This window comes from Crocuta crocuta, unplaced genomic scaffold, assembly GCF_008692635.1.
Source record: "Crocuta crocuta isolate KB4526 unplaced genomic scaffold, BGI_CrCroc_1.0 scaffold339, whole genome shotgun sequence".
Taxonomy (NCBI): domain Eukaryota; kingdom Metazoa; phylum Chordata; class Mammalia; order Carnivora; family Hyaenidae; genus Crocuta; species Crocuta crocuta.
Window position 1 is genome coordinate 3,618,756 of NW_027530357.1, and position 17,914 is coordinate 3,636,669.

Genomic DNA, 17,914 nt, shown 5'->3' on the forward strand with positions numbered 1-17,914 from the left:
CCCCGCCCCGCTCCGCCCCGCCCACCGTCAACTCCGCCAATCCTCAGGCGCCATCGACCGCTCGGCTACCCAGGCACCTCCAATCAAGTACCTATATCCGGCCCCAGGCCTGTGCCCCGCGGTCAGGAGAGGTCAGTAGAGAGCCTATCGGAGCCAAGCTGGGGGCGTGGTCGGGGGCAGGGGGCGGGCGGAATGAGACCGTGGGGCGGAGCGCGCTCTGCGCAGGNCCGAGACCGCGGGCGGGGACTCCGCGCGGCCACCCGGCACTCAGCGGCCCGACCCGGGGATCCTCCGGGGGACAAGCGGCAGAAGAGCGACTCGGGAACAAGTGTGCGAGAGGAAGCGGCGGTGGCGACGCCGGGCCCGGGAGTGGTGACAGCAGGTCTGAGGTGAGAGCACCGGGGCGCGGGACGGTGACAGAGTGAGCCGAGGTGCAGGGACCCTGGACGGAGTGAGGTCGGGGAAGACTCGAGTGCGGAGAGTTTGGGAGCCGGTTTGTCGGGACTGGGGAGACGGGACTCCGAGAGGAGCGGGCAGTGCGGGTCTCAGTGGAGACCCTGACAGGGCTTGGGACAGCAGGTCTGGGGAGGGGATTCCCGAGAGGGGCCGGGATAGCGGGTCTCAGGAGGGACCTCGAGACGCCTTGGGACAGCGGGTCCAGTGGAGGGAGGGTCCCCGAATGCGCTTGGGCAGCGAGTGTGAAGAAAGGGGACCCCGAGAGGGTCTGGGACAGCAGATCTGAAGAGGGGCTGGAGACAGCGGGTCTGGGGGAAGGGGACCCTGAGAGAGCTTGGGACAGCAGGTGTGAAGGGAGGGGACTCCGGGAAGAGTCGGGTCAGAGGGTCTGATGGGAGGGTCCCCCGAGAGGGCTTGGGACAGTGAGTCTGATGGAGGGACCCGCGAGAGGCGCCCGGACAGAGGGCCTGCGGGGGGCGGGGGGGTGTCCCGAGAGGGCGTGGGACAGCAGGTCTGATGGAGGGACCCCCGAGAAGGGCCGGGAGCGGGTCTGATGGAGGGACCCTCGAGAGACGCCTGGACAGAGGGTCTGGGGTGGGGGGAAGTCCCCGAGAGGGCTTGGGACAGCAGGTCTGATGGAGGGACCCCCGAGAGGGGCCGTACAGAAAGTCGGGGGGTCCCCAAGAGGGCTTGGGGCAGCAGGTCTGATGGGACCCCCGAGAGGGACCCGTACAGATAGTCTGGGGGGGGGGCTCCCGAGAGGACTTCGGACAGCAGGTCTGATGGAGGGACCCCCGAGAGGGGCCGGGACAGCGGGTGTGAGGGGGACCCGAAGACGGGTTTCGCAGCGTGCGAGTGGACATGGGAGAGGGGAGGGAGCCTGAGTCGGGGTCGCAGCGCCGGGCGAGTCGGGTCGGCAGGCAGCGCACATCCAGGGGACGCGCGACGCCCGCAGGGTCTGCAGTCATCCGACCTCCCCCGGAGGGGGGAGGAGGGGGACGTGGGACAGCCCGAGCCCCAGTGACTCTGTGGAGCAGGGATTATGTAATGACACCTCTCCCGAGTAGAACGCGAGGGCCGGAGGGTCTGGCAGAGGCGCACTGATGTTGGCCAGAAAGAGCCAGAGGCCGCCTGCCCGACCTCTCCTCGTTGGTCCCCTGGCTTCTGATTTGTTTCTCCGAGTTTGGCGTGGATGCCTCGAAAGCGAGGGGCTTCCTGACCTTAGCAACCTTAACCAGGACTCGAGAAGTTGGAGAGGGCTTCTCCAACTCACCTACGGACCGGTTGAAAGGGAGAGGGATGCTTTTGGAGACCCGCGTTTTGGATTAACTGGGTCGGGGATGGCGATAGACCCTGTATTTCTCATTTTAGCTCCAGGAGCTAAGAAACTTAGATCTGGCAGCACCTCGGTGCCACTGTTTACAACGCAGGCTCAAAGGAACCATACACTAAGTTTGACTGTTTAACTTTGCTGGAGATAGTGGGAAGGCCAAACTAAATTTTGAAAAGAGGTATTGGAGTGGCTAAGCTTACGACACTTTCCAATGAGATACCTCATCCAAAAAAGCTACCAAGACTGAGCTTCAGGCATAATTCCAGGACAGGCTAAGGAGAGAGATAAGCCTATTTAAACCAGACACCGAGTGCCCTGGTAGGAGGCAAGTGCGTATCTCTTAAAATGCTGAAACCAATAGCCGAAAGCCACAGGAGGTGGAAATTGGGGGGCAGCCTCCTGCTTTGAAGGATGTGAAAATTAAACTAATGACCAGGCTAACATACTTAGGCGATGTTAATACTGCCCTGACTACCTTTCATGTGTTCTCTTCAACACACATGCCTTGTTAGGGTTGTACCCCAGTAGTTTGGCATTCCAAATTTTTAATCTTTTTCTCTGTGTGTAGCTCCTCTTCACCCCTTCTCTTTGCGACTGGTTTCATTTTCTTACTGGAGCAGACTTAGAAACATGATGGTTTGGGGAACATAATGGGGAATGTCATTATCATCTCACGGTCGTTATTTAGATATCTTCTTCCTTCTAGTTTAGAATGTCTTATTAGAAGCTCTCAGGGGGACCTAGGTGGCTCAGTCGGTTAAGCATCCAACTTCAGCTCAGGTTATGATCTCACAGCTCAAGAGTTCAAGCCCCGCATCCACTCTGTGCTGACAGCTCAGAGCTAGGAGCCTGCTTGAATTCTGTGTCTCCTTCTCTCTCTCTTTCTTTCTCTCTCTCTCTGCCCCTCTCCCACTCTCCCTCTGTCTTTCTCTCAAAAATAAACATTTTGAAAAACTTTTTTTTTTTTTAAAGAAGCTTTTGACCTGTGTAGTAATGGGCCGTTTCAACAGAGGGGGAAGAAAGAAATGCTGCCTTGTTTCCCAAAGACATAACGAAGAAGGCTTACTTAGAACTGCCTATTGGGGCGCCTGGGTGGCTCAGTTGGTTGAGCGTCCGACTTCGGCTCAGGTCATGATCTCACGGTTCGTGGGTTCGAGCCCCGCATCGGGCTCTGTGCTGACAGCTAGCTCAGAGCCTGGAGCCTGTTTCAGATTCTGTGCCTCCCTCTCTCTCTGATCCTCCCCTGCTCATGCTGTCTCTATCTCTCTCTCAAAAATAAAAAAAATAAAAATAAAAATAAAGAACTGCCTATTGAAGGGGTGCCTGGGTGGCTCAGTCGGTTAAGTGTCCTACTTCGGCTCACTAAGGTCATGACTTAGTCCGTGGGTTTGAGCCCCACCTCAGACTCTGTGCTGACGGCTCAGAGCCTGGAGCCTGGTTCGGTTCTGTGTCTCCCTCTCTCTGTGTCCCTTCCCTGCTCGCTGTCTGTCTCTCTCAAAAATAAATAAAAACATTTAAAAAAAATTTTTTTAAAAAGAATTGCCTATTTAAATCCAAGCCAGAAATTACTGAAGTCTTTTTCATCAGGGTGATAGTAAGTAGAGGACCCATGTCATTCAGGGATTTTACTTGATATTACCTGATACAGAGCCGCTCTTCTGTGACTTCCAGAGAGTGTGGGGCTGGACATGTTTATGAAAATTCCACCAACTGGAAAATCCTCCCATAAGAAGTAACAGGGAGGTAAGAGGAGCAGGGACACAAAAACAAATTTAAAATATGGCACTATAATTAAGGTGTGTTAAGTACAGTTTATTTTATGTTAAGTTTGTTTCTCCAGAACTCTCGGCCAAATTCAGATAAAAAATAAAGTCCATTAATGCAAGGGGGTTATTTACAAGGGGCATGTCTTTGTTATGTAGCACACATGCACACATAACGTATGACACAGCCTGTAGAAGGATTGGGAATCTCAGTAATAGTAATTCTACAAAGTAATAGAAGTATTTGAGCAGATAAGCTCTTTGATCATACTTGTTAGCTCATTTCTGACTGGTACAAATGTATCTTAAGACGAAACATTACACTGAATTCCTTGTAAGAAAAGAAAGGGCTCTGATATTTCTCTGAGTGATGACTAAAGCAATCACTTCAACCACATTACATTATGGTGTTGATCCAAAGACGACGAAGAGAGATTCATTCTAACAGTTTTTAGTGATAGAAAGGGCCTATAATGACTTTTATTCCTTGGGATGATGAGCAGGTAGGTAGGAATTCTGTGGGAATTTATTTTCATTTATTTCACAAAATAAAACTGTGCTATGAGAAACTATAAATATGTGAGGTCATTACATCTATGCTCATTTATACTATTTCTTTTCAATTAGAGGCGCCTGGGTGGCTCAGTCGGTTGAGCATCGGACTCTAGATTTCCGCTCAGGTCATGATCCCAGGGTCATGGGATCCTGCTTAGGAGTCGCTCCCTCCATCTCCCCCTGCTCCTCTCTGTCTCTCTCCCCAGCTCACGCGCTCTCGCTTTCTCTCTCTGAAATAAAAAGAAATAAATAAAATTTAAAAACATATATACTGAGAAGAAGAAATTAAGAAGGAGCCTTCCACTTCCGTATGCATGGTTATAGCAACCACACAATGCAAGTCCTCCTTGGCCCGCAGTTCTTAAACTATTCTTACTCTTGGTTAGGCAGGACGCAGAGACAACCCAGTAAGTGCAGTGCCTACTTGACACCCTTTTTACCACTTGAGAGTCCTGTACAGTCAAACCATTGTGATCTCAGAATCTTCCTTGATCTCTAATTTGGTTTATTGTTTAAGCCAACCTGAACAAAAGTTCTCATTGCTTGCCAGTGTTCGTGTTTGTTGCTTTCGGTAGCATAGAAGAACGAAAACTATTGGTACTTTTATTTTAAGAGTCTCACTTAAAAGCCTCCTTCCTTCATAGACTTTTCCTCCAGTGTTTGTTTCTTCCCTCCCCTCAAAAAGAAAACAGACTGACGGACAGAAAGAAAGAAAGCTTCTATCTAAAAGTTTTTTTGTTGGGGCGTCTGGGTGGCTTAGTCGGTTAAGCGTCCGACTTTCGCGTAGGTCATGATCTCGTGGTTCGTGGGTTCGAGCCCCACGTCGGGCTCTATGCTGACTGCCAGCTCGGAGCCTGGAGCCTATTTCAGAGTCTGTGTCTCCCTCTCTCTCTGACCCTCCCCTGTTCACGCTGTCTCTCTCTCTCTCCTAGAAATAAATAAAAATATTAAAAATAAAATAAAAAAAAAAAAGCTTTTTGTGACACCCTCCCCCCCAGGAAGATTTCTTTTCAATCTTCAACAGGATTCATTGAGCATATCTTCAATGATCCCATCAACCAGAGAGGGCAGTTTTGAATTTGTATTTTTGAGTTGTGAGATACTGTGCAGTTGCATTTGAGCTTAGAGAGTTTAAGTTGTGATTATTTAGCTTTATCATCCGTTTAATTGGTTGTTTTGTTGTTTATGAGACTATATTAAAAGTTTGTTACTGTTTACTAAACTCAGACTGAGAAAAAAACACAAGTGGTATCTATCACTCTATCATTAAAGATTAGATATATCGAGTTTATGGGCCAAAATGTGATCTAACTCCTTTCTAAGCTGCAGGCATCAAATTAAAAGCAGCAACTGTTTAGAATTTTTAGGATAAACAACAGGAATTACGTTGATAGTTATCATTCCAACTATATGTTAAATTTACCTAAATATTTTATAAATCAACCTAATGTGGGTTTTTTTTTCTGTCTAACCTGAGATTTGTTAGAGACATTGAATCTCAATTACTTCTATTTCACAGGAGAATGACATACATAGGTCCATTTCTTGATTTGTTAACACAGGTCAACCTCCTATCCATTGTAAACTGTTCCACAGAAGCACAGTTTTCATCCCCAGAGAAAGTGAGAAAGAGAATATGCCTTGGAATGTGTGTTTTATTCCTAGGAAAACCTACTCCCATTAAACAAAGAGGTGTGGCCCATGTAGCATCAGGTACTGAGAACTTACATGCTGAAGTCTAGTCTTTGGGTCCATATCACACCTCTGGCCTCAGTGAAATGATGGATAGCCAACTCAACCACACAATATGCTTCCATCCACTATTTCTGACAGACAATGGAATAAACCTTTATTTCCAGATCAAAGTAGGACTCTGGGCAGTATACATTTATTTTCATATGTTTCAGCTTCTAATGACACTGGCTTACATCCACAACAATCAAGGCTTACGACAATTAAAATAGATTTTATTTACCCATTACAATAGATGGCACTAACCAAGGCAGAATACTTTCTTAAATAAACTAATAACCTAATTAATCTTCGCAGTAGTCACACAAAACAGAATCATATGTAGTTCATGGCCAATTTTCTGTTCTGTTGTGAACATTCACCTTTACTTTTTTTTTTTTAATTTTTTTTTAATGTTTTTTATTTATTTCTAGGAGAGAGAGAGAGAGAGACAGCGTGAGCAGGGGAGGGTCAGAGAGAGAGGGAGTCACAGACTGAAACAGGCTCCAGGCTCTGAGCTGGCAGTCAGCACAGAGCCTGACACGGGGCTCGAACCCACGAACCGCGAGATCATGACCTAAGCGAAAGTCGGACGCTCAACCGACTAAGCCACCCAGATGCCCCTCACCTTTACTTTTTGAAGGGTATGTGTGTAAATACTCAGATATTTTCAAAACCACATATAGTTTTTAAACGATCTAGGTCAAGAATTAAGAGCACAGATACAAAATTACAATCTTAGGCTTCATGTACCTTTATGTGTCTATTGTTTTTTTGTGTAAAAGTTCTCTTCTGTCATTGTATACCCGTTCCTTGTTTACACATGCTTGTCTTTTACCAGCCAGTGAGCACTTCAAGGCATAGCTGGGTCTTATTCATCTTTGCATTCCCCATGCCAAGTTTAGTACCAGGCACAAAGTATGAAGGATGCTCTATAAATGTGAATTGAATGAGTGAAGGAATTAATGATGAGCAAATTAGTAGATTATATTTATGTTCACACTTTGTTTCTTATACACCAAAAGACACAGAGATTCAGTGGGAACACACGAGCGAATGCTAGGATCATTCATCTCATAAGAAACAGCACGATACCTTGGAAGGAGAAGGGCCTTCCTCTCAGACAGACCTAGGCATCTACTTTGGCTCTGTCATTGTGTCAGCTGGCTTACCATGGGTAAGTTACTTAAGTCTTAAAGCTCTCTATTCTCTCATCTGTCCAATAAGAATATATACCTCACAGTATTCTCATGAGGAATAAATGAAGCAGTTTATGTAAAGCACCAAGCACGCTGACAAGCACATGAAAAGTTTTTTTAAAAATGGTAGCTGCCTGTTAATCTAAGCACCGGAAACAATTTTTTGTTTGTTTTTGCTCTGCTCCCAGCATCTAATCAGTTGCTAAATCCGATGGCTCCTAACTCCAAAAAGAATACTTAATAGATTCACATATAGGGAAATTGAGACACAGTAGATGACTTCCCATGGTGAGACAGACAGTGCAGACTTGACCCCCATGAGCTAGCTCTGATTTTTCAACTCACTACACTTTCCACTTCATACCTCTCAATGTTCCAAAAAGGAGCTCACAGGGTCCTTAATAAGGTGCGAGGGGAGGATCGCTGTGACAATCTTCAAGTCTCCTTTTCTTTTCATTTTTCCTATGTACACAGTTGCTCTCTTACTCTTCCTAAAGTACAGCTCTGATTTTGTCGCTCACGTGTTCAAAACCTTTAATAATTCCCCATGGCCTACTGAATTCAGTACAGATTTAGCAAACTGTCTTTCAGTTCCTATTGCTCCATAATCCGTGTGTGTGTGTGTGTGTGTGTGTGTGTGTGTGTGTGTGTGTGTCCGTCCTGTGCCCCAGCCAGACCAGCCTACTTACTAACTGAGCACGTACTGATTTGACATCTTCGGGTCTTCGTTCCTGCTATTTCTTTTCCCTGGAACGCCTTCTATTTTTCCTTTCTCAGACCTGCCTCTCATGCCATCTTCCATGAGGCCTTTTCTGATCATCTTCCTTGCGACTTTCCTTTGAATTCCTTAAGTACTTTGTGTATTTTCTTATTACATTAATATTCTCTCTGATTTTACGTTATCGGTGTTGTCTTATCTTTCCTAGATGTCCATCGTTTTGATCTTGAAAGGACAGTGTCTTATACATCCAACCAAGTATCTTGCCACTAGTATCTGCTCAATAAATATTTGAATTGTGGGGCTCCTGGGTGGCTTAGTCGGTTAAGTGTCCGACTTTTGCTTAGGTCATGATCTCGTGGTTCGTGGGTTCGAGCCCCGTGTCAGGCTCTGTGCTGACTGCCAGCTCAGAGCCTGGATCCTGTTTCGGTCTGTGACTCCCTCTCTCTGACCCTTCCCTGCTCACGCTGTCTCTCTCTCTCTCCTAGAAATAAATAAAACCTTAAAAAAATTTTTTTTAAAAATAAATATTTGAATTGTATTAAATTTAAATACTTATTTTAGGTTCAAAAATAATATTTAAATTAAGTATAATGGTTGCTGCCAGAAATAATTCCTTTTTAAAATGTTTGTTTATTTGTTTTGAGAGCGAGAGAGGGCGAGAAGGGGTAGAGACAAAGGGAGACAGAATTCAAGCTCCTCTTAGCATGGAGCTTGACAGGGGCCTTGAACTCACAACCCTGACATCATGACATGAGCCAAAATGAAGAGTCAGACACTGACCCGACGGAGCCACCCAGGCGCCCCCAGAAATAATTCTTAAGTGAAGAATTTACTTCTGACTCTGGCAGTTGGTAAAAGTCAGTGCCAGTGCTAGCGAGTATTTGGAAACTTAGATGTTCATATTCAGCTTGATAATAGTCCATAAAGTGACCTTTGATCTGAATATTTGGGATTGGTTATTTTTGTTTCCTAGTGATGTTTTATCTATAAGGAATGGGTTCTAACTTCCTGTCTTTGGAAGTTTGTTCTTCTTTCTCTGGGTATTCGCAACAACTAAAATAAGATTGATTCCCTTTCATTTGCAACAGAAGGTGGTTTGTTCAACTTGAGTCAGAAGTAGGGTCTGAGAGAGATCTAATACTCTGCTCTGGCAGAGTTCCTTACTTTGTGATATAATTTGCAACTGTGAACAAATAAACTTATCGCCATGCCTACCTTCCATATTGTATTCCTTCTCCACAGTGCTTACTGCCTTCTGACATACCAAATATTTTAGTTATCTTATATATCTGCCCTACAATGTAGACGGTGAAAGCAGACATTTTGTTTTTTTTTTTAATATTTTTATTTATTTCTAGGAGAGAGAGAGACAGCGTGAGCAGGGGAGAGTCAGAGAGAGAGGGAGACACAGGCTCTGAAATAGGCTCTAGGCTCTGAGCTGGCAGTCAGCACAGAGCCCGACGCAGGGCTCAAACCCACGAACCGCGAGATCATGACCTAAGCGAAAGTCAGACGCTTAACCAACTAAGCCACCCAGGCGCCCTGCAGACGTTTTGGTTTTATGCATTGCTGTATCCCTGCCCATAGAACAGTGCCCATGTAGTAGGTGCTTAATATACATTTGTTGAATGACTAAGTAGATCAGTTTGTCTTTGGGAATTCCTCTAATTTGTTGGCCACAAAGGTTTTGTTATTTTAAATAGAGGAATTAAAATCCGAAGGAAGTGTAAGGTATAGCTTGGAAGAGTAGAGTTTATCTGTATGTTTTATTCTCTCTGGGTTTTACATTTGTCTTTGAGCAGACATGATTTTAATATGTTTGTGTTTTACTGAATGCAAACAAAAGCCATCCCTACCACCACTCCATACATCCAAAATGATTGTGTCTCAGTCTGGCTAAAATCTAAGAAAACTGTTCATTGTAACAAAATCTAATGGACGCTTGCTGGCAAACCTCTCAAAGGGGCGTTAGCTCATTAAAAGCGCTTCATCTTTTTTTTTTTTTTGGTGCTAATATTAACCCTGAAAATTGGTCAGATCAGGCTTCTGATATTAATTTGGGGTTATCAGTTTTCTGCATGTACAAGTAATTGGGTTTGAAATGTGTTTTAAGCCTGAATTAAAAGAACTTAGTCACTGGTGACTCATGGTGAGAAGTTTTTCCTTTTCCCTGCTGGGACAGATGCCATTGCCTCCAACCTGGCTTTCTTGAAACATTGAAAACATAAAGAATCCTACTTTTATGAACTAGGTTCTGGAAAAGTTCTTCTAGGTTTAAGGTGGTGACCTTAATTACAATATATTTTTTTAAATAATGAACAGTACAATTGACTTTCCAAATATCCATACAATTTTTTTAAATTACTTCCTTTATGGGAATTTTCTCATCATATGTGAAATTGTCAAAAGTCTACTAGATAATTTGTGAATGACCACAAGGACTTTGTTTTGTTCCTTTTTTTTAAATAAATGTTTTAATGTTTATTTACTTTTGAGAGAGAGAACACAAGTAGGGGAAGGGCAGAGAGAGAGAGAGGGAGACACAGAATCGGAAGCAGGCTCCAGACTCTGAGCTGTCAGCACGGCCCCTGATGCATGGCTTGAACCCACAAACCGCATGCTCATGACCTGAGCCGAAGTTGGATGCGTAACTGACTGAGCCACCCAGGCGCCCCTGTTTTGTTCATTATTGCATTCCTGGTGCCTAAAACAGTGCTTTGCACAGAGAAAGCAGTTTACATATTTGTTGAGTGAAGTTACGTGCATTCTTAATACTAGCACATCTTAGAAAATTAATGAAAGTCTGTTGATGTAAATTTTCTCCAGCCCTGTTGAATTAGCCCAAGGTAGTTCGCCCTAATAGTTCTTAGCATTGATTGTGCCAACCTGAAATCTCCTTTAGCGGTTCACTTGTAAAAGGAACAGTAAATCGGTAACACCCATAGGCACTTGCACCTGTGGGAACCAATGGGCGTCCTAACAGGAAATACTTTCAGCTTGCAATACCATAGTAATGTGCAGCACCCAGGTCATGCTGTTTTTATCTGCAGTTCCTTATTAAGGACTGTACAACGCTTCTTGGAGTTTTTAAATTTATGTTTAAAAGAGAATGATCTTTAAATTTGAGGAATAAAATGTGAACGGTTATTTTCATCTTCTTCCTTATCAAGGAATTGGTGAGTTGTCCTCCTTTAAGGGAATTCTTTCTTTACCTTCTAACATTGTGTCCCCTGAAATGTCCCTCGAGCACATGGGGAGGGGGTAATGGAGGGTACTTAAGTGTAAAATAATTAAAACTTAAGCTAGTATTATTATCAATAATAATGAACAGTTCTAATATTTACAGGATACCATATAGGTATTGATGGAATTTCATAGATTTTTACATAAGATTTGTTTAGCTTGAGCAAGTTTCCCTCTTTTGTAGGCACTGGGGGAAAAGTTTCAGGAAAAGTTTTTAGAAACTTCTTTCCAAATGTCCAGATGTAAAGCTGTGTACATTAATGCTGTTAACGTTAGCTGTCTGACCAGGAAGTACTTTCTTTAAGCCTCATTTATAAAACTGTGTCTATAATAACTTCCTTTCTCGGAATGAAGGTGCCGATAGCGTGGTGGTGGTGTTCTTACAACTTAAGCTGAGCTCAGTTTTGTTTTTCCGAATGACCAAGTGGCAGCTTTTTAAAAAGAACCATCTCTGGGGCAATCTTAACTTACTGTTGGAGCTAACTAGGAATTTTTAAAGTATTTAGTATGTTGGATTGGAGACGTAGGACGTGCATTTGAGAAGATCTACTGTGAGTAAGCTTGGTGTTTTGTTTTACGTTTAGCGTTTTATTATAAATATGGTCTGTGTCTAAACATTGTTAATAAACTATTTGTTGAATTTCATGTGAATATTTATAGCCTTAGCTCAACGTCCAGCTGAGAGTAATCAGCCTCAAAAATCACTGGATTCCTGTGCTCTATTTATTTTAGTTTGTAGTTTGATATTCTACAAATAAATAGTAGTGGGAATTTTTTTTCAGAAATTGTTCTTTAATCCTTTCCTCTGGATAAGTGAGGTAAATGCTGAGCTGCAAATAAAATATCAAAGTCTTATCAGAAGAAACTTTTAAACAAAAAATTTAAATACAATGAAGGCTATTTTTATTAAATGGATGTAGTTTGTGCTAGTGATTGATATTCCTGTAAAACGGTATTTCAAAATGGCACCCTATTCATCCTAGAGATCATAAAAAATATCAAGGCCATGTCCTATTTTTCTTTTTTCCCAGCAAGGGAAAATAGGATAGAAAGCAGAACAATTTCTTGAATGTTATACCAAATTTACAGACAGAAGAGTCAGAAGATTTGATCACATTTACCTTGTTTTATAATTGTTTTGTTTTAGTAAGGCTAGTTACTTATTAAAGTATAAAAATATCTTATCCATGAGGTAATAATTTATGGGACTACTCTAGTCCATAAAATGAAATTAGATGAAGGAGGAAGGTAAATATTTTTTTTAACAGCTCGTGGTTTTTATGTTGACAAGTTATTGCAAAATATTTTATAAGCCAGGAAAGCTACTTTAATAATTTCTTTACCAATTTCACTAGGCTCTTAGAACAAGGTTTAAATGAAATGTGTATAATCCCGACTTCCAAACTCTTAATACTTTACGTGTTAGATGTGTAAATTAAAGTCTAACAATTGTGCATAAGGATGCATTTTCGTTCAAGAAGTATTGCCATGGATATGGCCAATTTGGGACTTCTAGTGTTCTAATATATAAATAAGGAAAAAACTTTCAAATAATCTTTGAAATGTGATGTCATAGAGCATGTTTTTTTTTTTTTTAAGATTTATGGATGTTAAACACTTAACAGTACAAATTATGTTTCAGCTTTTTTAGATAGGGAGGCCTTTTATAGATTGTGATATCAGCGCTCTACAAATATCCCAGTCATCGCTTGCATGGGGGTGGGGCAGAGGAAGTAGGTGGGGCTTCACAGTAGTGACAGATTATTGCAGATTATATTGCTGCCTGCCAAAAGGCCACTGGTTGGAAAAGTGGAAGTTACTAACTGCATCTGTTCATTTGTACATGTTTTATTTGTAACCATTTACAACTGTTTGCTGGTTTCATGGACAGGTGACAGATTTTTAAACTTCTGAACCACTTGACATCTGCCTAATGTTCGGGTCTGTAGTTTACCTTGCTCGTATTCCTTGCACAGTCTGCAAAGATCACACTGACCATTTTGCGGAAGACCGTGTGTTAGCAGAAAAAACGGGAGGGGCGCACAGAACTTTAAAAGATAACTGCTTTACAATCCAGTTAAAAGTGTTACAGGGTTAAAATGTAAGGCGTCCCATCATATTTAGGCAACTTATATGAAATACTAATAAAAACAATCATGTCTTGTGAATGAGTTTATAGCTTTCGATTGTATTGGTTCAATTTGAAATTGAGATTCCTACTGTTGCACCATAAAAGGAAGCTTTGTAGAGGAAATATGACATCTCTGCCCAGATGCATTAAGAGGGAATTACAGTGGAGAGTTATTATTAGAGGGGTCTTCTTATGAATATATTTTATGTACTGAAAAGTATCTCTCAAAGTTTAGTTTCTATTTCAGGGTCACTGGCAGAAGTTAAATAGGTTGCTCAAGTCACTGGATAGAAAATACTTTTAAAAGCATTTTGATGTCACCAACCAGCCCGTTAGTCTTGACCTGGCTGATCTCAGTAATAGCGTGTTTTAAAAATGTAACCAAATTGAAAAGATATTGAGATGCTATGAATACCATCAAATAGCAATGTAATATAAGTGTCCTCCTAAAAGAGAGGGCAGTTAACTTCCATTTCCTAGCAGTATCCCACTCTGCTTCAGGAATAGAGTGCATTATTTTCAGTATAAGGAAAGTTTAGGGGCGCCTGGGTGGCTCAGTCAGTTAAGCGTCCGACTTCGGCTCAGGTCATGATCTTACAGTTCATGGTTTGGAGCCCCGCACTGGGCTCTGTGCTGACCGCTAGTTCAGAGCCTGGAGCCTGTTTCAGATTCCATGTCTCCCTCTCTCTCTGCCCCTTTCCCTGCTAAAGCTCTGTCTCTCTCTGTCTCAAAAATAAATAAACTATAAAAAAATTTTTTTAATTAAAAAAAAAAGGAAAGCTTAGAAGTGAGTCAAGGAATCTGTCCACTTGTATCACTGACAGTTGCTAAATGCTCCTCCCTAACTCTTGTACACAGTGAATAACATGTCCAGGTTCCTTGTATCTGTTACTTTTGGATTTAGCCACGTATGTTTGGGGTTTGCAGTATAACTAACAATTAACAAGAGCATATCAGATGAACATGTCTGCCATGTACAGCTCACCAACTTGGTGACCTAATACACATCCATTAACTCTTGAAGCCTGGGTTTCTTCACCTGTAAAATGGACACAATCATAGTAACTACTTTAGGGATTGTTGCGAGGATCAGGTGAAATTAATGTATTAAAGGAACAAGCTTGGCTGCATATTGTAAAAGAAGAGCTCAGCAAATGATAGTAGATATGGTTATTTTTGCTGGTTTTGGACATTTCAATTCTTTTTTCACAGTTCTACCAGAAAATGATCATGGGAAGATAAATAAAACAATACATGCAATCATGTATAGATAATAGAATCAGTCTTACCATAGTAGAAGTATTTAGGAAGTACTATGGGAACACATAAATGAAATCCACATGTTTTACTTCTTTACACTACTCCTCTTACCATGTTATATACTGCCCATCCTAAGGGGAGAGGGGAAGCAGGGCAAGAGTTGATTATAGATCTAAATAATTATTAATATAAAAAATAGTATGCCACATTTAGCTTTATTACCATTATGTTGCTTTTTTAAAAAAAATTTTAATGTTTATTTTTGAGAGAGACAGACAGAGACAGAGCACGAGGTGGGGAGGGGCAGAGAGAGAGAGGGAGACACAGAATCCAAAGCAGGCTCCAGGCTCTGAGCTGTCAGCATAGAGCCCAATGTAGGGCTCGAACTCACAGACTATGAGATCATGACCTGAGCTGAAATCAGATGCTTAACTGACTGAGCCACCCAGGTGCCCCTGTTGCTGTTTTTCACTTCAGAGAACTCCTCCCAGTTTGATATAGCTCAGCTTAGGAAAGCAACATGGCAATGTATTGATTTCTTAATTTATTTTCTCAACAGAATTTGTTTTTTTCTGACTGTATCACTATCAGATAAAGTTAAGACTGTCTCACAGTTTTAGATCAGCTCATAAAAATGTAGGTTTATTAGAGATGTTGTTTTGGCTTGGTTTGGCTTTATTTGGTAGAACCAGACAATAAAGAATATACACTTGAGCATAAAGAAGAATATTTTCTGTTTTCACTATCTAGTGTNAGTTAACTTTGTTTATGTATTAAAAAACAACCGATTGTTACAGAAGCAGATTTTCATGGGGCTGTGTTAACAAAGCAAATGTGAAATCTGGGGGCACCTGCAGTAAATTCACCAAAGAAAGCAATGAAACTACTTATAGGATATTTGAAAAACATTTAAGCTTTGTGAATATATTTTTTAGTGTTGCAAATTCCCAAGTCTTAATATGTCGTGCAACTTTCCTTACCTAGGAGGCAGCCTTCGCAGTAGTCTGTGTCTCATCCTCGCTTCTGGTACCCCCTAATTTTACAGTCTCAAGGCCCAGCACATTGCCGCAAGAACATCTGTGTATCTCTGTGCACCTGTCTCACTCAGACCCTTATGGCCTCATTCCTGGATTACCATAGTTGCCTTCCTTCATTTCCATCTGTTTCTTTCCAGCTCATCCTGATTAACCTTCTTTAAATGCTACTCCTCCCCTTTTCAGAAAGCTTCACTCATTCCATGTTTTCCACCACATTAAATCTAACCTCTTCTGCCTGACTTTCAGCGCCCTTGCTAATCTGTCCCACACCACTTATCCAGCTTCATTTCCTATGTTCTTTGCTCTGTTCTTTCTGCTCTATTGAGGTCAGTCTGTCTCTGCAACACACTTTACTCATCTGAGTCTGCGCCTCTGGTACTGTACCTCCTTCACTCAAAAAGGCCTCCTCCCTTCTCTCTGCCTATTCAGATTTTACCTTTTCTTCAAGACCTGGTGTAAAGTTTACTTCCTGTTTGAAGTAAACTCAGTTTTGCCCCCAAATCCCAGATTTTTAAATTAGCAAATCAGTGAACAAAAATGTGCATAGTATGTTAAATCATTCAGTTTTATCTTCACTAAAGATGTAAACATTTTGAGTACAAGGACCATATCTTACACTTAAATCCTCCACAGTTTCTGGAAGAATGTTGAGGCACCTGACCTTGATGTGAAGGAAAAGAAAAGAAAGTAAATCTATTTCATCCTGCCTATCTAAAGTAAACAACCCTACTAATAGTGAAGAGATGTGAATGCTTTTCCAATTTGGGTCAGGTCTGTCACCTCACTTAAAGAAAAATGTGAGGCAAATGAAGGCAGTTTTGTAACTGAATATCAATTGACATGTTTCCTTTTCTTTATGAGAAACTGTGTGTGTGTGTGCGCGTGCGTGTGTGTGTATGATTTTGTTTCCTTTAGTAATAAATGAAATAGCTGCCCTTGGAGAGGTTTAGTTTTGATATTAACAACTTTCCATTCTATCACCGTAGATTAATATGATCAATAAGTTTTATGTAATCAAGAAGTATTCTTACCCAATTCTTTAAGTAACCTAAGTGTAAGTGCCTACTATATATATAATGTTAGACTCTGTGAAGGGATGTTGAAGTTACTTACATATGATCCCTAACCTCAAGAAACTGTTAGAGAATTCCATTAGGGAAAACAAAATATATACTTAAAGCTTAAACATAAGAATACTTCTTTCTTCAATTGGATGTCTGTTGTTTTAATTCTCAATGAGTCTCCTCTCTTGAAATAATACATGCCTTCCTTGTAATGATGCCAAAGAACATATAGGACAAACAAATGAAAAAAATTTTAAGCAAACTCCCCGTTATTATTTTTTCCAGTTTTATTGAGGTATAATTGACCTGTAACATTCTATTAGTCCAAGGTGTGCAACATAAATGATATGAGTTATGTATCTCTTGTGAAATGATCACCACACTATGTAATTGACACTAGTCACCTCACATAATTATTTTTTCCGTTGTGATGAGAACTTTTAATGTTTACTCTCAGCGTCTTTCAAATATACAATACAATATTATTAACTATAATCACCATGCTGTACATTACATCCCCAGAACATATTTATCTTATAATTGTAAATTTTTGTCTTTTCACCACCTTCATTCATTTTCCCCCACCGTCGACCCCTTGCTTCTGGCAACCACCAATCTATTCTCTGTGTCTACGAATTCACTTTTTTTAGATTCCACATATAAGTGAGATCATACAGCATTTTTTTCTCTGACTTATTTCACTTAGCATAATGCCCTAAAGATTCCTCCATGTTGTCACAGATGGCAGGATTTCCTTCTTTTTTATGGATGAATAATAATCCATTATATACAGATACTGCATTTTCTTTATCCATTCATTCATTCATTCATTGAGGAACTCTTAGATTATTTCCATGTCTTGGCTACTGTAAATAATACTGCAATGAACATGAGAGGGCAGATATCTTTTCAAGGTAGTGATTTCATTTCCTTTGAGTATATATCCAGAAGTGGAATTGCTGGATCATATGGTAGCTCTGTCTTTAATCTTTTGAGGAACCTCTGTATTGTTTTCCATAGTGGCTGCCCCAATTTACACTCTCACTTTTTTTTATACATGCCTTTGTATTGATACCAAAGAGTATAAAGGATACCCAGAGGTCAACTTTTAAAATATAAAATGTTTTACATTTGTGAAAGTATGGATATTTGGAAATGTCTAGTCAGTGCTTTGGATTTTGTGCTGATACTTGGTTTTGGGATACTACCTTTTGTCGCCAAGATCAAGGTTACTTTACTTTGTAAAGTACTATTAGTGCCCACAGGAAAAGTGCTATAAGTCCTAGATGCCATTCACATATAACAATAAAAGCTGGTTAGATAACATAGCAATGATAAAAAGTTGAAATTGTGGCCTATTCAATACAGTTTAGGATTTTAAAAAATAATTTTAAGCATGCACAATAACAATATTTTTCATT

At 41.3% G+C, this 17,914-nt stretch overlaps 1 protein-coding gene across 2 annotated transcripts in view; it reads left to right on the forward strand.

Moving 5' to 3' along the window:
• The first annotated feature begins 233 nt into the window (after positions 1–233).
• The window catches only part of TAOK3 (TAO kinase 3), a 181,816-nt gene continuing 164,135 nt past the window's right edge, over positions 234–17,914 (forward strand). The window contains exon 1 of one of the 2 annotated variants that reach the window (XM_077766019.1): positions 234–389. The gene's annotated coding sequence lies outside the window, so the exon portion shown is untranslated. Of the gene's footprint in view, positions 390–11,374; positions 11,553–17,914 lie in introns of those variants that run through there. The other variant, XM_077766020.1, reaches the window with a different exon arrangement.